At 51.6% G+C, this 21862-nt stretch overlaps 1 pseudogene; it reads left to right on the plus strand.

Moving 5' to 3' along the window:
- The window catches only part of LOC119306387, a 12239-nt pseudogene extending 3448 nt beyond the window's left edge, over positions 1-8791 (plus strand).
- Positions 8792-21862: the final 13071 nt, after the last annotated feature.

The raw sequence follows: 21862 nt of genomic DNA on the forward strand, positions 1-21862 counted from the left end.
CGGGGCTCGAGGCGGCGGCGCGGCTAGGGTTTTGGCGGCGGTGGGCTGGCGGGGCGGGCTGGCGGCTCGGGGTGGCGCTTTATATAGGCTGCCCCCGGGCAGAGTCCCGCTCGGGTACGGCCCGTAGGTCGGTTTGTTTTTTTTAAATAATTTCATGTAGAAAATCAAACGTAAGAAATACTAAGCGGACTCCAAAAATCCCGAAATAAATTTTCCCCGGCTTCTAAAATCAAGCCGGGCAAGATGAACATTTATTTGGGGCCTAAATGCAATTTTGGAAAATGCATATTTTTCCTAAATTCAAATAAAATAACGAAAAACTGTGAAATAAAATCCTATTTGATTTTATTATTAAATCCTCAATATTTCTTTATTTTGGGAAAGTCATTTTATTCCCTCTCTCATATTTTTGTAATAGAAATAACGATGATAAAATAAATCAAATCAAATGATCCTATTCCCAAAAGTTGAGAAAACTCAAATATGAAAATAACGAAATCCCCAACTCTCTCCGTGGGTCCTTGAGTTGCGTAGAATTTCTAGGATCAAAACCAAAAGCAAATAAAATATGATATGCATGGATGATCTAATGTATAACATTCCAAATTGAAAATTTGGGATGTTACAAACCTACCCCCCTTAAGATGAATCTCGCCCTCGAGATTCGGGTTGGCTAGAAAATAGGTGAGGGTGGTCCTTGAGCAAATCTTCCTCTCGTTCCCAAGTGGCTTCGTCCTTCGAGTGGTGGCTCCACTGAACCTTACAGAACTTGATAACCTTGCTGCGGGTGACTCTGCTGGCAAACTCGAGAATCTTAACTGGTTTCTCCTCATAGGTCAAATTGTTATCCAACTGAATTGCTTCCAACGGCACTGTGTCTCTCAACGGTATGTCAGCCATCTCTGCGTGGCACTTCTTCAACTGAGAAATATGGAACACATCGTGAATACCTGAGAATCCCTCGAGTAATTCCAACTTGTAAGCAACTTCTCCCATATGTTCCAAAACATGATATGGTCCTACAAATCGGGGCGCTAGCTTTCCTTTAACTCCAAATCGCTTAACTCCTCGAAGCGGGGATACTCGAAGATAAACTCTGTCTCCAACTTCATATTCTGTTTCCTTGTGTTTTGAATCCGCGTAGCTCTTCTGCCTGGACTGGGCTACCTTGAGCCTTTCGTGAATTAACTTCACCTTCTGTTTAGACTCCTTAATCAAATCAGGTCCAAACAACTGGCGGTCTCCAACCTCGTCCCATGACAACGGTGTCCTGCACCTCCTTCCGTACAAGGCTTCGAAAGGGGCCATTTTCAAACTGGTTTGATAGCTGTTGTTGTAAGAAAACTCTGCATATGGCAAATTGTCATCGCAACTTGATCCATAATCTAGCGCACAAGCTCTCAGCATATCCTCCAAAATCTGGTTGACTCTCTCGGTCTATCCATCTGTCTGTGGATGAAAAGCTGTACTGAACTCTAGCCTGGTACCCAAAGTCTCGTGCAACTGCTTCCAGAACTTTGAAGTAAACTGGGTTCCTCTATCTGATACGATACTCCTCGGAACTCCATGCAAACAGACGATCCTGGTCATGTATATCTTGGCCAACTTAGCACTAGTGTAAGTGGTCTTTACTGGGATGAAATGTGCTACCTTCGTCAACCGATCAACTACAACCCAAATTGAGTCATAGCCGGAACGAGTCCTTGGTAATCCTGTGATAAAATCCATGCCTAACTTATCCCACTTCCATTCGGGTATCGGCAATGGCTGTAGCAATCCTACTGGCTTTTGATGCTCTGCTTTTACTCTTTGACATACATCGCAAACTGCTACGTACTCCGCAATGTCTTTCTTCATTCTGGTCCACCAGAATGTATCCTTCAAATCCAAATGCATCTTGGTATTTCCTGGGTGAATTGAATACGGTGAATCATGTGCTTCTTGCAGAATCAACTTCCTAATCTCCAGGTCGTTGGGCACATATACACGGTCTTCAAACCATAGGGTATCGTGTTCATCCTCATGAAATCCCTTAGCTTTTCCCTCGCTCATCTTCTCCTTAATGGAAGCAACTTCCTTATCTGTCCTTTGAGCTTCATTTTATCCATCAAGGTGGACTGAATTTCCAATGCTGCTACATAGCCTCTCGGAACTATTTCCAAACATAGCTCCCGGAATTCCTCGGCTAATTCTTTTGGTAAACCTCCGGTCATTAGGGTGTTGACATGGCTCTTACGGCTCAACACGTCTGCTACAACGTTAGCCTTCCCGGGGTGATAATGCAATCTCATATCGTAATCTTTAATAAGCTCCAACCATCTCCTCTGCCTGAGATTCAACTCCTTTTGCGTGAAGATGTACTTTAAACTCTTGTGATCGGTGTACACCTCACAGTGATTTCCAACGAGAAAATGTCTCCACGTTTTCAATGCATGTACTACAGCTGCTAACTCCAAATCATGCGTGGCATAATTCAATTCGTGAGGTTTTAGTTGTCGTGAAGCGTATGAAACAACTCTTCCCTCCTGCATGAGCACTGCTCCAAGTCCTCGATGTGAAGCGTCGCAATACACATCATAATCCTTGGTCTGATCTGGCAGAATTAACACTGGTGAGGTAACCAAACGTTTCTTCAACTCCTGGAAACTAGCCTCACACTCCTCAGTCCATATGAACTTGGTATCCTTCTTCAACAATTCCGTCATAGGCTTCGCAATTCTCGAGAAATTCTCAATGAATCTCCAGTAGTATCCTGCGAGTCCAAGGAAACTCCGAATCTCTCCAACTGTTGTTGGTACTTCCCAGTTTGTCACAGTGGCAACTTTAGTGGGGTCTACTGCTATTCCTTCTCCGGAAATAACATGTCCGAGAAATCCAACTTCCTTCAACCAAAACTCACACTTGCTGAACTTGGCGTACAACTGATGTTCTCTAAGCTTCTCGAGTACCAAACACAAGTGCTCCTTATGTTCTTCTTCATTCTTTGAGTAGACCAAAATATTGTCAATGAATACCACGACGAACTTATCCAAAAACTCCATAAACACCTTGTTTATCATGTTCATAAAATAGGCCGGGGCGTTAGTCAGACCAAATGACATAACGGTATACTCATACAACCCGTACCTGGTGGTAAAAGCCGTCTTAGGTATATCCTGCTCTCGAATCTTCAACTGATGATATCCTGATCGCAAATCAATCTTGGAAAACACCTTTGCTCCTTGCAAGCGGTTAAACAGATCATTGATCATCGGCAACGGGTATTTGTTCTTAATGGTCACTTCATTCAATCCTCGATAATCAACAACCATTCTTAATGATCCATCCTTCTTCTCCACTAGAAGTACTGGCGATCCCCAAGGTGAAGAACTTGGGCGGATAAAACCTTTGTCCAGCAACTCCTTAATCTGTTTTTTAATTTCCTCCAAATCTTGGGATGGCATCCTATACGGTCTCTTAGATATTGGCCCAGTGCCTGGCAGTAGTTCAATCAGAAACTCAATGTCTCTGTCCGGTGGCATGCCTGGCAACTCTTCCAGAAACACATCCGGGAAATCCCTTACCACTGGTACTTCCTCCTGCACAACTCCTGATAAGGAATTTACATGTGCCCTCCTCGGCTCATGCCGTGATATACTTGATCCTCCTTCCTTTTGGGGTGGTAAGCAAAATCGACTTACTGGCGCAATCTATGTTCCCTCCATACTTCGATAACCAATCCATGCCTAATATCACATCCAATCCTTGCGATTCCAGAACTATTAGGTCCGAGGGAAAAACATAGTATCCAATCCTTAATGGTAATCGATCACACCATATACTAGCCATGTATTCTGCTACGGGTGAGGTTACTAGCATGGGTGACCTAAGGGCTTGGGTTGGTAATTTATACTTATCCACAAATCCCCTTGATATGTATGAATGCGATGCACCAGTATCAAAAAGAACAACTGCAGTAAATGTCTTAACCAAAAACTTACCTATTACTGCGTTTGGATGAGCTTCAACCTCCTCCACGGTAACGTGGTTCACATGTCCCCTGTTGAAAGGGTTCGGCTTCTTGCCTGAGCTTCCATTGCCGTTACCATTTTGGGATTCTGGACATTCATTTGCATAATGCCCAGTCTTACGACACTTAAAACAAGTGATATGGCTCAGGTCTACCTTGGATGGTGTTGACGGGTTGGTGCGGTTTTGTCCATTGTTTCCTCCATTCCCGTTTCCATTCTTTGTGCCATTATGATTGTGTGAGCTACCTCCTCCATGAGTATGCTGAAATTGCCCTCCCGGTTTAGGGGTAAGACGGGGCTTTTGTTGGGCTCCAGAGTTATACTTCCCCTGTCCATACTTCCGCTTGCGGTTTTCAATCTGTTGCTGCTTCCCTTCAATCATAAGAGCATGATCTACCAACTCCTGGTAGTTGTTGAAATTTGCCACCATCAACTGCATGCTCAGCTCATCATTCGGCCCTTCCAGAAACTTCTCCTGCTTAGCCGCACCCGTAGCAATGTCATCTGGGGCATAACATTCTAGTTTGCTAAAGTCATCCACATACTGGCCAACTATCCGTCCTCCTTGGCGCAAGTTGCGAAACTCACGCTTCTTCATGCCCATAGCTCCTGCTAAAACATGGGCAGTACGGAATGCCTGCTGAAATTGATCCCATGTGACAGTGTCTACAGGATAAGCGGCTGTAAAATTCTCCCACCATGCTGCTGCGGGTCCATCAAGCTGGTGTGCGGCAAATCGCACCTTCTCCGCATCTGTGCAACCTGCAGTGGTCAACTCCCTCCCTGTCTTGCGGAGCCAATCATCTGCTACTATCGGCTCGGTGCTACTAGAGAACATCGGCGGATTCAGCCTAAGAAAACGGGTTAAATGATCAACAGGTGGTGGCGGTGGTGGATTGTTGTTGTTATTTCCCTGATTCTGATTCTGGACTAATATCTGCATCAATGCATTCTGCTGCTAGATCAAGTGGGTGAGCTCCGGTGAAATCCATTGTCACGTCTCGGAGGCATATGAGGGTTTAGAAAAGATGAGAATTAAGAACAGAATGAGGTCTAAAGAGAAAGCACTACCCAATTGCACATGAGGCAAATGCACACAAAATCACTTCATTCAATCAAACAAGGGCATACAATCAGTCTAGAACTATCGCAAAAGTGTGTGGACCATACTAGATACATGGTGGAACACTACTACTGTTATGGTAGTCGACTAGAAAAACTGCTCCATTGAAGACTCCATGATATCTGCTCCAGCTTCATCAACATAATCATCATCACTATCATCTGGGTCCGAGTCGGTGTCGTCAATGATGATGTAGTTCTCTGGGCATGTGAAATCTTCGTCTTCTCCTTCTGTCGCAGGAAATCCCATAAAGACTTTCAGCTTCTTCTTCAGATCATCGCTCTTCTCAACTAGTGTTGCTATTTCCTCCTCGTATCCATCACGTGTAGACTTGAGTTCTTCCTCCAGTTCCGTGATTTTGGCCATGGCCTTCTTTAGATCCATCATCCCTGTGCACATTTGGTTCTCCTGGCGTCGGATGTGCTGGTTCAACTCCTGGATGAAAGCTGCAATTGAGCGGTCCTTCCGGGTGCTGATCATCTCCCATTTCTCATCTCGGCGCCCACAAATCTGGTAGATAGTATCCTTAAGTTCCTTATGATAGACTTCTCCAATACGTCCCATGGAAATGTGGGCTGCCATGCTCTTTCCTAGGTTCCAGGTTGGTGCATCAAAGGAAAACTCTATGGTCTCAGTGACGGGCATGAAGGTCCTTCCTGGAATTTGAACTTGAATCTTCCAACGCTCCTCTTCAGGTAAAGTGGCGTTGTAGGTTCCGGTGAAGCTTGGTACTCCGATCTTCAAGTACTTGGTGACTTCCTTCAGGTGTCGTCCAAAGGGTGTATCTTCATCCGGTTGCATGAACTTGTTCCTTGCATCCGCCATCCTAAAGAATAGAAAGGATGAGGAGTCAGAAAATGAGAAGAGAGTAGCATTCTAGGGCTTTTGCTTAGTGGTCGTGTCCTACAGTCAGCGTGTGCTCTGATACCATCTTTGTAGCGACCAGACCTCAAACAGTCTGATCTCTGTGCTCAGGTGTCATCCCTGGATCAGTAATGTTGACACCACACAATACTTGAAGGATTTATAACAGAGTAGCAATCACACACTTATTACATTGAATGTCTCAAGAGAGAACTTATTAAAATAAATATGGCTTAGGGCCATCTAATAACGATAACAGCGGAAGACTTGGAAGATAAGTGAGTCCATCAACTCCAACGGCATCACTGAGTATAGAACCACGACCTAAAGGCACCTTACTCGTCGTCTGGAAAGTCTGCAACATGAAAAGTTGCAGCCCGAAAACGGGCCAGCACATGGAATATGCTGGCAATGTAACACATAGAGAAATACGATGGAATAAGCTATACTACATGCATATTTGGCTGGTGGAAAGCTCTATGGTTACAGTTTTGCGTAAAGCCAATTTTTCCCTACTGCAAAGAAATAAATTTATTTAACTATCATGGTGGTTGTTAAACATTGAGAATGGTTGACAGCATTCTCAATCCCAATTAAGCATCATCATTAAACCCAACAAAATTAATTAAAGTAACATGATGAGATTCACATGATATCCAAGTACTAGATACTCAAGATGTCCATAACCGGGGACACGGCTAACCATGATTAGTTTGTTACACTCTGCAGAGGTTTGCGCACTTTTCCCCACATGACTCGATCTCCTCCGTTTGATTTCTCGCACTTCATAGTGTTAGAGAAACGGATGACCGAGACATAGTCTTTCAGAAGTGCTAGCACCTTACGATGGGTAGACCGTACCAACCTACATCCCCTACATCTTCTAGTCTACCACTGTAAGAGTTCGCACGACTTCTAAAATCAAACCGGGCAAGATGAACATTTATTTGGGGCCAAAATGCAATTTTGGAAAACGCATATTTTTCCTAAATTCAAATAAAATAACGAAAAACTCCGAAATAAAATCCTATTTGATTTTATTATTAAATCCTCAATATTTCTTTATTTTGGGAAAGTCATTTTATTCCCTCTCTCATATTTTTGTAATAGAAATAATTGATGATAAAATAAATAAAATCAAATGATCCTATTCCAAAATTTGAGAAAACTCAAATATGAAAATAACGAAATCCCCAACTCTCTCCATGGGTCCTTGAGTTGCGTAGAATTTCTAGGATCAAAACCAAAAGCAAAAAAAATATGATATGCATGGATGGTCTAATGTATAACATTCCAAATTAAAAAATTGGGATGTTACAATTCCATAGCCACAAAGAGAGACAAGACCAACGGAGAAGTCAAAAGGCGTATCGTCTCGCAGCTGCTCACTCTCATGGATGGCCTCAAAGCCCGTGCACATGTTATTGACATGGGTGCTACCAACCGCCCGAACATCATCGACCCTGCTCTCAGAAGGTTTGGAAGGTTTGACTGGGAGATCGACATTGGAGTCCCCGATGAAGTTGGGCGGCTTGAGGTTCTCCGGATTCACACCAAAAACATGAAGCTAGCTGAAGATGTTGAACTGGAGCATGTCTCAAGGGACACTCATGGGTATGTCGGCGCTGATCTCGCCGCCCTTTGTACCGAGGCTGCTCTCTAGTGCATTCGCGAGAAGATGGATGTTATCGACCTCGAGGATGACACCATTGATGCTGAGATACTGAATTCTATGGCTGTCATGAATGACCATTTCAAGATTGCACTGGGCACAAGCAACCCTTCCGCTCTTCATGAAACTGTCGTGGAAGTTCCAAATGTCTCTTGGGAAGACGTTGGTGGTCTGGAGGGTGTCAAAAGGGAGCTGCAGGAGACCGTCCAGTATCCGGTGGAATACCCAGAGAAGTTTGAGAAGTTTGGCATGTCTCCCTCCAAAGGTGTTCTGTTCTACGGCCCTCCGGGCTGCGGCAAGACCTTGTTGGCCAAGGCGATTGCTAACGAGTGCCAGGCTAACTTCATCATCATCAAAGGACCGGAGCTGCTTACCATGTGGTTTGGTGAGAGCGAGGCCAATGTGCGTGAGATTTTCGACAAGGCCAGGGGGTCGGCACCATGTGTCCTCTTCTTCGATGAGCTCGACTCGATTGCCACGCAGAGAGGAAGCAGTGTAGGCGATGCCGCTGATAGGGTGCTGAATCAGCTTCTCACCGAGATGGACGGAATGAATGCCAAGAAAACCGTGTTCATCATCGGTGCCACCAACAGGCCAGACATCATAGACCCTGCCTTGCTGAGGCCTGGGCACCTTGATCAGCTTATCTACATTCCTCTGCCCGACATTGAATCCAGGCTCCAGATCTTCAGGGCCTTCCTCAGGAAGTCTCCTGTGGCCAAGGATGTCGACCTGAATGCGCTCGCCAAATACACACAAGGGTTCAGCGGCGCGGACATCACGGAAATCTGCCATCGTGCGTGCAAATATGCCATCAGAGAAAACATTGAGAAGGACATGGAAAAGGAGAGGCGACTGAAGGAAAACCCTGAAGCCATGGAGGAAGACGAGATGGATGAGATCAAGGCTGCTCACTTCGAGGAGAGCATGAGGTATGCACGCCGGAGTGTGAGCGATGCTGATATTCGCAAATACCAGGCCTTTGCTCAGACGCTGCAGCAGTCCCGTAGTATTGGCAGCGAGTTCCGGTTCCCTGACCAGCCGGCGGCGGGTGCTACAGCTGCGGCCAATCCTTTCGCGGCCGCTGCCACTGCAGCTGAAGTAGATGATTTGTACAGTTAAATCATGTGTTGTCTCTTGAACTTACTGTATTATATTAGGAGTATGCATCTGTAAGAGATAGGAAGATCATGTAACTATATTTTTGGGTGCAGTGTTGTGATGTGTATATATGCTAAAGTTTGAAGATTGTATCCTCCACCTAAAAGAAAGAAAAAACCATTTCCTCTCGACTCCTATTCCAGTTTGTGTGCCAATGATATATCCATTGGCCTGTGGTAAAGTTCTGTTGTTCTGTACAGGCCCTATCAAAGGGTAATAGCAATTTAGCATTATACGCGATGCCATTTTTCTCTTTGAAATGTACTAGTTCGATTCCTTCTCCTACCTAATAAATCTTCTGTCATATAATGCTAAATAAAACTTCTGTCGTACTACACATTTTGTTGTTGCAAATGATTACCTCTACTGAGAAGTAAGAAATACCCCAGCCTCTCTCGATGTTGGCAAATTAGTTCAGCATTACCTAAAAGTCTCTACAATGCTCGAGTATCAAATTTTTGGATTCTCTGAAAAAGTAACCAAAATAATTTGCAAGGCAGTAGATTATTCATGTTGGTATTAATTAGTTAGTTATTCACATAAGATCCTTTGGCATCTGCTGTTGCATCAGCGGAAGAAGATGATGATTTATACTACAGTTGAATTTTCTGTTGTGCCATGAACTTACTCTTAAGAAACACAAACCTCTGATGACCTACTGTCTAGTGTCCACGAGTAGAGTCCAATCAGTGTGCCAGGTATTGGCATGTGGTAATTGTTGTCCCTGTATATAGTACCTTTGCTGCTCCCTTAGGACATCTCCAGCCGCGCCCCCAGGAAGGCCTCCCCAGGCGATTTTTCGCGCCGGCACCAAAAAAACGGCCCAGTCGCGCCCCCAGGAGCCCGATTTTCGCCGGCTTGGGCCGAAAACAGCGCCGGTGGACCCAGCCCAAACCCGGCACGCTGGGGGGCGCCCGGGGGCGCCGGGGCGAGCTGTTTTGGCGCGAAAAAGACGCGGGCCAGCTGCGTCAGCGACTCGGCGCCTCGTCTTCCCCCAACGGCCTCGGTTCCCGCGGGGAATCAATGGCAAGGCTGCCGCCGGTCAGCCTTGCCATTGATTCCTCACGGGCAGCGCTTCACGGGACGGCGCGCCGACGCCTCCCCTCCCTCGCACGCGTACACACGGGCGCGGCCCGGCTATAAAAGCCGGCGCCCTCCACTCGCCTGTGCCCACACCAGCCCCGCCCCTCGCCGCCGTCCAGCCCCTCCCTCTCCCTGCCTCTCCCGAGCGCCGCCGCCCAACCTCTCCCGAGCCCGCCCAGCCCCGCCGTCGCCATGGCAGAGCGCTTCCCCAGAGACGAGGCGTCGGCCAACGGCTTCGGCCGCCGTTCGCTCCGCGAACAGGAGTCCTGGCTCCTGTTCCAGGCGAACATCCCGGTGTCGCCGGACATGCGCGCCGAGCCGACGGGGTGGAGACTCAGCGCCGGGGGAGTGCCCATTCCCCCGTTGCCCGACACCGTGGCGAAGCCGAAGTACTTCGCCGAGGAGGTCGAGATTGTGCGCGCGTCCCTCACCGACGCCCAACTCTCCCTTCCACAGTACGCCGCCGACAACCACGCGGCCTGGGCGGCATATTTCGAGCGCCGCTAGCAGCAGCGATTCGCATCCACCAACGGCGCGCCGGTGGTCGGCGGCCGGCAGAACAGCGAGGGGCGCCACCTCTGGTGGGGCATCCCCGAGCGCACACTCGAGGGCATGCTCACGTACCTCGAGGGCAGAAACGACCCGCCGTTGGCATACCCCCCGGCGCAGCACCGATGCGTCGGGCCATGGGAGCCAAGGAGGTTCGGGTCCTCCTCCTCCTCCCGATCCTCATCGCACTCCTCCGGCACTCCGGCCCTGCTCGGCATCAAGGCCGAGCCCGAGGCGGAGTCGCCGCTCGGCCGGCGCACTTGCAGCGCCGGCATCGTCATCAACGAGGGCCGCCGGCGCGCCTCCTCCTCGTCGGCTCCTCCGCGCTTCGTCAAGCCAAAGACGGAGCCGGGGCTGGCGCCGGTGAAGACGGAGCCGGGGCTGGCGCCGGTGAAGGCGGAGTTCGACGATGACGACGCAGCCCTAGAATGGGCGCGCTAGGACTCCATTGTGATGGAGAAGGCGCGCCGGGAGAAGGCGAAGGAGCGCCAGCACGCCGCCCTGCGCTGCTTCGAGGAGCGCCGACGCGGCCGCGATGAAGACGGGGTCGTCGTCCTATGCGACAGTGGCAATGACGATGACGACGCACCGCCGCCAGTCTGCCATGGCGACGCCGGGTCCAGCAGGGGCGCCCGCGTCAAGGAGGAGAAGGCCGACGACGACGATGGCGGCGACGACTTCAGCCCCTTTCTTTTTTAGATTAGGTTAATGTAATGAAAATGCGTGAATGTCGCCAAAATTTGCCATGTTTAGCCGAAATTTAACTACTTTTTTATCATAACTTCGCGAACGACCCTTTTTTAATACGCGCATGGGGGCGGCCCTGGGGGCCGACGGCTGGGGAGCGACTCGCCCCCAGGGCCATTTTTTGCACCGGCTCACCCCCAGGCAGCGCTTTTAGACGCCCCCTGGGGGGCCAACGGCTGGAGATGCCCTTAGATGCTCAGTATTGGCCTGTTGCACATGTTATTCTTATGTCACTTCTCCAAAGCGGCTTGGTTTTCACATCCTTGGTACATCAGAACTGAAATGTTAGCTGCCACACATCAAACTATACCCAATATGATACAGTATTTGCTTTCTTCCAATCACCCTCACATTTCAACTATTAATCTCTATACTTTTCTCTGGTGTTTATGGAAAGTGAGAAATGACTATTTATTTAATTGCAAGAACATTAAGCCAGAGCAAGTTTTTGTTGTGTACAATGCTGTTATGCAGGACAGAGACACTTCACTGATGAAGGAGTTACATGTTCATGATTCAACTTGGAAGGGACATCACGGTCAGCCAGAATAGCTAAAGCTTTCTACTGTTCTTATTTCTCAGTCTACAATAGATTTTCCAGGTACACACATATACTCAGATGCAGCTTGGTCGTTGGAGCCAGGACAAGCTGCAGCAAAGGCGGGTATAGGTGTTTTTCTACAAATTAATGGGCAACATACCGACCATCTATACATCTCTGTTGTGTCGCCACCAGTAGCATCAGCTTTGCAGGCAGAAGCTTATGGACTGCTGTTGGCGGTGAAGATTGCAGCTCAACTACATGTGCAGGATCCGAAGTTTTTGACAGACTCTGAAGTGCTTGCCTCAGCGGTTGTACAACCTGATATTACTAAAGCAGGTCCGTGGGCTATCCGGCCAATCTTAGCTTCTATCCAGACCACGCCTTCATTTCATCCATATAGAATACTCAAAGTGCATAGAAGTCTGAATTTCAAGGCACACCATCAGGCTAGACTTGCTGTCAAAGTGCAAGATAAACCTTTTAGCTCTACTTGCCTACATTCAGATCAAGGTTTAGGTACTAATTTGGAACGATGTCCTACCTGTAATGAGCTATCAGCAATGAGTGCTCAGCCACTCGAGCTGCTATTGTAAAGTGTGCTTAATGCCATATTAATGAAATCCTTCTGTTAAAAAAACATTGCTCCACCATTTCTGATGTGTGGGTGGGATGACCATGCTCTCAAGCTTTAACTTTGGAAGGACTTTTACCCCAGCTGTGATGGATTTTTGGTATGAGGTAGAGCAGATTACCTCCAGCATTAACAAGGTCAAGGGCATGGCTGCCCAAAAATATCTGGCAATATACTGACAGCGGATTTACTCAACCAGCCCACTCTAGAAAAATTATTAAATACATGCTCCTTCAGAAGTTGAGATTTTCCTCTGGCTAGTAAGTAGTATCTCATAACAAAATGATGGCCATGAACAATCTGAGAAGGGGAAAAATGAATAAAGTAGCAGAGGATCGTGCCTTCTGTTCAGAAACAGAAATTGTGCATCTATCACCTACAAACCTTTTCCTATTTCTGTCGTTCCTACATTCCTACGGCATTTTATCCTCTATTCCAAACAGGGCCTTAGATATGTTTTCTCTGCTAGCTTACATTCAAATAGTTGTGCTATCTGATCGGCCTATTAACCAACTGTGTTGCTGAAAACTCCCATCCATGACTTTTTCTGTATCTCCACAATTTGGTGCTTGTTTTGCTGTCATCCTGATTGTTCCACCAGACCAGAAAGGGTGACCGGACCTGGCGCCATGTTCTATCCAGTTTCTAGTTTGAATTCCTCTAGATCTTGGGTGTGATGTGACCTGTAAAGGTCATCGAGTTTTGGATGCAAGTGGCAATGAAGGAAATGGAGAGAAAAATAGACTATGGGTGTGATTTTTGCTTGTTTTCTGGCGGAGGGCTTACATCGCCCTCAAGCAGTGCTTGTGCTTTACTCTCTACATTTTTGCTTGTTATCTGATTGATGCTTTGCACAACACATTATATCCTTGTGCGTTCTATTTGTTGCTTTTTAAGTCGTTGAAATTTTATTTTGGCCGGTAGATGACTTTGTTAATTCAAAGTTGGGTCTTGAACCTTAGTTCTAGTAGAAAATAAAACAAAAAATGCATATTACAACAGATAATCAACGCAAAATACTATGAACTGCCTAGGTCTAGAGCTTGCAAACAGGAAAGTGCCGAAATGCGCACCGTCGCTGTTATGACCGGCCGGACCTACAGCCGTAGGAGGCCCACCGGCCAAGCTTAGCCCGCAAGTTATCTTAGTTTTATTTCACGTTATGGTTATATAAACAGATTGTAAGAATATTTTGAGATTTAAGACACCGCTGGAAAACAATCAGGCGCGCTCCCGCGGGCGGCCCGGGAGCGAACCCTAGCCGCCGCCAGCGCAGGCCCCTCCTCCCCTCGCCGCCACCGGCGGACGTCGCCGGGCGAAGCCTGCGCGGCTCGGCGGCGGCGGGGCCCTTCCCTCCTCCAGCTCGAGCAGGGGTGGCGCGTGTTGTTCGTTCGGGCGGGGACTCGGCGCGGCGCTCGCGCGGGTGCGTGCACCGGTGAGGGTTGACGTGTTCGGGACGGCGTGGCGAGGGCGCGCAAGGTGCTACGCGGGCGCGTTAGGTTTCCAGCGGCGTAGATCGGACGCTGGGTCGGGAATCGCGGTGGGGGAGGCTCGGCTCCTTGTGGCGCGGTGCAGGCGGCGTGTGACAGATCTGAGGTTGCGCCTCCGGCGGGTGGCGGCCACGGGAGTGTCGTTGGCAGGCCCTGGGGCTGCGGCCTGGTGGTTTCTGCCCGACGAGTTTGGGTGGGGTTGCGGTCCCCCCTCCTGCCTCCTGGATCTCCGTCACCATGGTTCTGGCTGCGTCGGCTGTGGGCGGCGGAGGGGACGTCGGGGCAGCGGCCTTGGTCCGGGCTCCGGCGTGGTCGGCGGCGCCCGATCCAGATCTGAAGGCCTCCGTCTACTTCAACTAGGGCTGCCTCCAATGGTCCTGCTTTGGGCGGCCTTTGTCGCTGGAGTTGTACCTGTTTGGCGGCTGGAGGTGGGAGGTGGCTCCGGAGAAATCCGAGGCCAACAGTGCTGGCCACGACGGCGGCGACGCCCGAGGGCGCCGTACCCTTCTTGAAGGCGCCGTCCAGGTTGCCTCCTTCCCCTCTTCCTTCCACCCAACTCGTATGCCGGGCGAAAGCCCAAATCATTGCCGGATCGAGCGACAGCGGCGCTTCGGGCGTCGTCACCCTCTTGGGGGTGTCGTTCGTGGTGAGCTTGGGATGGATGTGATGCTTTGATTGCTTGGCAGCGGTTGGCGGCATGGTCGGAGTTCGTCTGGTGGCGGTGCGTTGGCGCTCTGCCGCCTATGTGCTCAGCCTCGGAGTCCTTCTTCCACGGTGCTTGGTCTTCAGCAGCCCCGCCGGAGTCGGCGGAGCGATGCTTCATCCTGCTCATTGATGGCGGCGTATCTCGGTGGCGTGGCGCAGTGGAGATTCGGCGTTCGATGTGTGACGATGGACTCGCGCAGGAGGACGAAGTTGTCTGGTGTCGTGGTGACGTTGATGGCTGAGTGGGCAGACAAGGTAGAAGTCTCAATATTTGCTCTGAAGACGGACCTGTGGAAGATGGCGGCGACGACACACGAGTGCGTCGGACCGGTTTGTACCCCAGACCCGGTATGTGGCTCGGCTGGGGCTTCCGGCTTTTGATGTTAGGCTTAGGTGAGTGGTCTGGGTAGTGGCCCAGCTAGCACCCCTTCATCATTCTGATGTTAGGCTTAGATGAGTGGTCTGGATAGTGGCCCAGCTAGCATGCCTTCATCATTTGGATAAGAGTAGCGGCATATGTTGCCAAGATGGAGAATTCAGGCATATTATTGTAATACTTTGTAAGGTCCTTGAGAATAATCAATAAAGTGGCCGCATGCATCTCCCAGATGCAGAGGCCGGGGGTCATCCTCCTTTTCTAAAAAAAGCAATAAGACTATTCTGTTGCCCGGCTCCCAGAGGAGCCGGAAACCCTAAACCCTAGCCACCACTTTCCTTCGCCGCCACCGCCGCCGACGCAAGGACGGCGCCTCGCCGCCGGCCGCCGCGCTCCAGCCCACGCTCACCTCCCTCCTTCCCATACCACCTACGCCCCAGACCCGGTAGGCCTATAGGTTCTACCAATTTGGTATCCAGAGACTCCGGTTCGATCATGTCTTCTCCATCACCCACGCTCCCGCTGCCTGCCAGCACCACCGCCTCGCTGTCCGCCCCCCCGATGACCACCAATGGAGCTCCGACGATGCCGGGGCCGAGCACCACCGCGGGTGCCCCAACACCGCCGGCCCCAACGCCGCCGGCCCCAGTCACCCCCGCGCCACCGCCGACCGCCGTCTTCACGCCGGACCAGATGACCACCGCGCTGCAGCATCTTTTGACGACAGTCCAGGTCCTCCAGCTGCACATGGCGAGGCCCTACGCACCACCGTCGGCTGCGCCGATCGCTGCCTACGGCCATCCCGCGCTGTCGTGGCCGTCACAGGGTGCCGCCGCGGGTGGCGGCCTCCCGCTACTGCAGTTTCTGGTGGGCCACCCCAGCGGGCCTCCATCGTCGCTGCTGCTTCCTCATCAACAACCGACCACGGCCCTCTCTGGCCGCAGTGGCCAACCACGGCAACAGCAGCCCTCATTGCACCCGCCCACACTCCACCGCCGCCGATGCAACCTCCAGCGCCACCCCTGGCCAGCTCGGGGGCGCCCTCGCAGGACGGCCTGCCCATCAACCAGGTCCGGTTCCCGCCCTCTCCATTGCCAATACCGGCGTGGGCGGCTGGGTCTTCACCATCGGCGGTCTACACCGCGGCGTCCGAACAGCCGACCCTGTTCCTGCAGTTTGGTGGGCCATCTGGCTCCACAGGTCGCTACCCGGAGTATCCCAACCAGGCGCCACCGGCCACCCTGCTCCGCTCCTCCGAGCCAGTTCGACACGGCGCTCCGGCACAGACACCGCCGCGGTTCGCCAAAATCGACATCGCCACCTATGACGGCACGGAGGACCCCCTCAACTGGCTCAACCAGTGCGACCAGTTCTTTCGCGGGCAGCGCACCCTCGCATCGGAGCGTACCTGGCTCGCCTCCTACCACCTCCGCGGCGCGGCACAGACATGGTATTACGCCGTCGAGCAGGACGAGGGTGGCATGCCCCCTTGGGAGCGCTTCCGCGAGCTCTGCCTCCTTCACTTTGGGCCTCCGGTTCGCGGGAGCCGCTTGGCGGAGCTCGGTCGCCTTCCCTTCGCCTCCATGGTGCAGGACTTCGCCGACCACTTCCAGGCCCTGGCGTGCCATGCTTCGGGCGTGACGGCGCAGTAGCGGGCCGGCCTCTTCATCGATGGCCTTCCGGATCACATCCGCATGGACGTGGAGCTTCGCGGACCTCAGGATCTCCAAACGGCCATGTACTATGCCCGCGCCTTCGAGTGTTGCGCCTAGGCTATGCAGCAGGCAGCCCCGGTTCAAGGAGGTCGATAGGCCGCCCGACAGGCCCTGGCGCCGGGCCGACCAACCCCGGCCGCTCCGACGACTACCACCCTGGCCGCGACGCGGCCCTTCCGTCGGCTCTCTCCGGCGGAGCAGATGGAGCGGCGGCGCCAGGGTCTCTGCTTTAACTGCGATGAGCCCTATACCCTGAGCCATGTCTGCCCGCGCCTCTTCTACTTGGAGACGGACGACTACATCAAGGAGGACACCCTGGCCGACGGGGCCGATGCACTGCCACCTCCAGCGGCTGCGGAGGCCGCACCCGCCGCCGCCCCAACGACGACACTCGTGGTCTCTCTCCATGCGCTCGCTGGCATCCGCGATGAGCGAACCATGCTTTTGCTGGTGATGATCCATGGCGAGCGCTTGGTGGCCTTGGTGGATACAGGCTCCACCCATAACTTCCTGCCCAAGGCTACCATGCGTCGCTTATCGCTTTAGCCGACAGGCGGGGAGCAGCTCCGGGTCACGGTGGCCAACGACGATCATCTCCGGTGCCATGGGCTCGCACGAAACATGCCCATCACCATCGGCGATGAACACTTCTCCATCACATGTGTGGGCATTGACTTGGGCTATTTCAACTTCATCCTTGGCGTCGACTTTCTGCGGACCCTCGGTCCCATCCTTTGGGACTTCGACACCCTCACGATGACATTCTGGCGACTGGGCCGCCGCATTCGGTGGGAACGCATTGGGGGCACCTCCCAGGTGGCGCCGCAACTCCAGCTGGCCGTGGCTTCCTCCGAGGACGAGCACCCACTATTGGATCACCTTCTGCAGTAGCACGACGACCTCTTCACCGAGCCGCAGGGCCTTCCACTAGCCCGGGCATACGATCACCATATTCACCTTCTGTCAGGCTCAGCACCGGTGGCAGTTCGTCCTTACCGCTACCCACAGCTGCAGAAGGACGAGTTGGAGCGGCAGTGCGCACTGATGCTCGCCGCGAGCATCATCCGGATCTCCACCTCGCCGTTCACCGTGCTGGTCCTCCTCGTCCGCAAGTCAGACGGCACGTGGCGCTTCTGCATCGACTACTGCGCCCTTAATGCTCTCACAATTAAGGATAAGTTTCCGATTCCGGTGGTTGATGAGCTCTTGGACGAGCTACATGGGGCGCGTTTCTTCACCAAGCTCGATCTCCGGTCAGGGTACCACTAGGTGCGCATGCACCTAGATGACATCGCCAAGACGGTGTTTCGGATTCACCGCAGCCACTTCGAGTTCTTGGTGATGCCCTTTAGCCTCTCCAACGCCCCGTTGACCTTCCAGACTGATGAACGACGTCCTCCGGCCCTACCTACATTGGTTTGTGCTCGTTTTCTTTGATGACATTCTTATCTACAACGCATCTTGGGCGAAGCACTTCCAGCACGTCGCCATCGTCTTCAACGAGCTTCGGGCGCACCATCTTCATCTTAAGCACTCGAAGTGCTCGTTCGGGACGCTATTGGTCGCCTACCTCGGCCACGTCATCTCGGCCAACGGGGTTGCCATGGATGCTGACAAGGTGGCGGCCCTCGCAGCCTGGCCGATGCCGCAATCGCCGCGGGCTCTTCGTGGTTTTCTGGGCCTTGCGGGCTACTACCGGAAATTCATCCGGGAGTTCGGCCTCATCGCATCGACCCTCACGCATTTGCTATGCCGTGACGCTTTCGCTTGGGACAACGAGGCGACAACGGCATTCGAGGCCCTCAAGGGGGCCCTCACGACGGGGCCCGTTCTTCAGATGCCAGATTTTGACCGCCCATTCGTGGTGGACTGTGATGCCTCCGGCGCAGGGTTCGGTGTCGTGCTTCATCAGGGCGAGGGCCCTCTCGGTTTCTTCAGCGGGCCTTTCGCTCTGTGCCATATTAAGCTCGCGGCGTATGAGCGCGAGCTCATTGGATTGGTGTAGGCGGTGCGCCACTGGCGGCCCTATCTTCAGGGCTGGTCTTTCAAGATTCGCACGGACCACTACAGCCTCAAGTTCTTGTTGGACCAGAGGCTTTCGACTGTGCCGAAGCACCAGTGGATCAGCAAGCTCTTTGGCTTCGACTTCTCCGTCGAGTATCGCCCCGGTCGTCTTAACATCGTGGCCGACGCCTTGTCTCGCCGCGATGCCGACCACGACGCACTGTCGCCGACGCTGAGGGGGCGGTGCTATGCATCCGCTTCGGGCCGACCTTCAGCCTCTTCACCGACATTCACCGGGCGACCACGACCGCGGCCGACGCCCTTCTCCTTCAGCAGCAGCTGGCTGCGAGAGACTTGGAGGAGCCCTGGCACTTCACCGACGGCCTGCTCCTCCACGGGCGCCGGATCTTTGTGCCGGTGCATGACGATCTTCGTCACCAGGTGATGCGGAGCATCCCACGGTCATCCCCATGTACACTCCGACTACTCTCCAAGCCCCAAGAGGACATATGACGAGACCTCGAATATACACCATTGGACACAAGGTGAACTCTCTCCTCTCCGAACCTTCACTTTCTACATGTGAGACATGGCTACTACCTCATGCATGGACCTTGCATACACTCAGGTACAACCGAGACGACCATGGAGGATCCAAGGACCAAGGCCAAGCATGGAAGAGGAGAAGGAAGAAGAAGCCGGGAGCAAGCGGTACTACCGCCCAGGCCCAGCGGTACTACCGCTTATCATCACAAGCGGCACTACCGCTCTACATCCGCTTCACTCCCGCAAAGTCCGACAAACTTCGAAGATCGAACGGCTCCAGAGCGGTACTACCGCCCATCATAGCGGTACTACCGCTTGCGCGCCTCAAGCGGTACTACCACCCGAAGGACCGGTACTACCGCCCTGTCTGTGCATAGTGTATTGGGCCGAGCCCATGTACCCCTTCGCCCTCACTTACCCCTTCGTGGCTCTAGACTATATATACTCCTCCACCTCCTCCTAGTTAGGGTTAGCGTTGATTTAGCTCATTTGTGAGATAGAGCCTCGCTCATCCATCGTATTTCCTCCTCATGAGAGACCGCGACCTCTTCGGAGAAGATCCACTTGGATTCAAGGCCCCTTTACGGGAAGATCCCCTCATGGATTCAAGACCTCCTCTCGGAGAAGAACGGTTCCTTTGTATCCTTACCTTTGTTGATTGTGGATCATGTGTTACTCTTTGTTCTCGGTGATCTAGCACTTGTGTGATTGATTCCTTGTCGGTTTAGTGATTCTCTCTCATTTTCCCCGTGTTTCCCCTTTGTGCTTCCGCGTGTTCTTCGTGATTCTCCGTAGGATCCACTCCAAACGTGAAAGATCGTCACCATAGGGTTCCGCCCTACATCATCTTGGTATCATGAGCCACGTTGATCACATTTTTGGAGCCCCTACCCCGTGTTTTCTAGCATGATTTTGTTGTTTTCGTCCTAAATCTGAAAACCCCACCAAAAATAGCTCCCAATTTTTCTTGTGATTTGTTGGTTTGATGATGTTTTGTTGATTTTGATCCGTGGATTTGCTTGGTTTCAAGTGGATCTAGCATTCCCCCAAGTTTCCCCTCTTCTCATCCATGAAATCCATCCAATTTTGGCCCCGAAATCATCCATTTCCGCCCCAAAATCGCGCAACAATTCGAGCAGTCGAGAAAATCCCGACACGAGCGGTACTACCGCCCTCCAAGCGGTACTACCGCTGAGAACCACAAGCGGTACTACCGCCCCGCGAACGGTACTACCGCCAGGCCCTGTTTCAACCAAAACAGTCGAAAAATCCCGACACGAGCGGTACTACCGCCCTCCCGAGCGGTACTACCACCCAGGCCAGTTTCAGCGTTCCGAGTTTCACCGTTTTGCCCATAACTAATTCATCCGAACTCCAATTTTGACGTTCTTTAGCTCGTTTTGAAGCTATTGACATCCCCCATCCCACAAAAATACCACCAACACAATTTGTCTCCATCAAATTTTCCAAAATTTGGCAAGTTTGCCTAGGTTCCTCCACCATATCATCCGCATAGCCACCACCGACTTCCGCAACCTAACCCATTTTGTTCCCCATAGCATTAGTGGTTCCTTGAGTAGTGATTCGAGTCTCCAAGGTGTTTCGGCTACTTAGGGACGATTGCTTCTTCATCAACCACCTCCACCACTTCCGCATAGGCGTGCCCACCATACACTTCCGCCACCCCCAACTTAACCCACTAGTTGTTTGAGCTTGTGTGAGTTGTGGCTTGTGTCTCCTAAGGTGTTTCGGCTACTTAGGGACGACAACTTCAACTCCGACACGTGTGTTGCCCATCATCCCACTTCCGCATTGCCTAGTTGTCACGCCCAATATGCGACCCTATCCAAAAGGAACTCGAAGGTCCCACCAAGGATAGACCCGCATATTGGAAAGCTTTTGCAAGGTGGATATCATTACATCAACATTACAAAAATAGATGGGGATACATACATAAGGCATACAATGCCACACGAATACAACATCATCTTACAAGAGATCAACATCCGACTACGGATGGAACACAAACAGAAACTCAAACGACATCCACCCTGCTAGCCCAGGCTGCCGACCTGGAACCTATCCCCTGATTGAAGAAGCAGAAGAAGAACTCCAAAACAAGCAAACATCACTCTCGCGTCATGATCATAGCATAACCTGTACCTGCAACTGTTGTTATAGTAATCTGTGAGCCACGAGGACTCAGCAATCCCATTACCATGGGTATCAAGACTAGCAAAGCTTAATGGGAAAGGAAGGGGTAAAGTAGTGAGGTTGCAGCAGTGACTAAGCGTATATGGTGGCTAACATACGCAAATAAGAGCGAGAAGAGAGCAAGCGGAACGGTCGTGAAGCTAGCAATGATCAAGAAGTGATCCTGAACTCCTACTTACGTCAAACATAACCCAGAAATCGTGTTCACTTGCCGGACTCCGCCGAGAAGAGACCATCACGGCTACACACACGGTTGATGCGTTTTAATTCGGATCTGGTGTCAAGTTATCTACAACCGGACATTAACAAATTCCCATCGGCCACATAACCGCGGGCACGGCTTTCGAAATATAATACCCTGTAGGGGTGTCCCAACTTAGCCCGTGATAAACTCTCGCGATCAACGAAGGATATACCTTCTCCCAGGA

The sequence above is a fragment of the Triticum dicoccoides genome, chromosome 1B (assembly GCF_002162155.2).
Source record: "Triticum dicoccoides isolate Atlit2015 ecotype Zavitan chromosome 1B, WEW_v2.0, whole genome shotgun sequence".
Taxonomy (NCBI): domain Eukaryota; kingdom Viridiplantae; phylum Streptophyta; class Magnoliopsida; order Poales; family Poaceae; genus Triticum; species Triticum dicoccoides.